This window comes from Pterocles gutturalis, unplaced genomic scaffold (assembly GCF_000699245.1).
Source record: "Pterocles gutturalis isolate BGI_N339 unplaced genomic scaffold, ASM69924v1 scaffold717, whole genome shotgun sequence".
NCBI lineage: Eukaryota > Metazoa > Chordata > Aves > Pterocliformes > Pteroclidae > Pterocles > Pterocles gutturalis.
The window spans coordinates 2,363-2,612 of record NW_010109825.1 but is presented as its reverse complement, the minus strand read 5'-3'; positions in this window follow the sequence as shown (position 1 = coordinate 2,612).

Here is a 250-nt window from a genome sequence, read left to right as displayed (position 1 = left end):
ACAATGGTAGAGCAGATGCCGACAGTGATGCCACTCGTCCCCACCATGTAGGACAGGCTGATGGTCAGGACGGCCACCAGAGTGGGTTTATTGCGTGGTGTGGGGTGCTGACGCTGGTGCAATGCTGGTGCTGGTGTGGTGCTGGTGCTCTTACGGTGCCATCACGTCACCAGTGCCGTTGCCGGCACTCACCACATGAAGAGGGGCTGCCCATCCTCGCGCGCCAGCTCCTCCCGGCACTCCAGCCGCA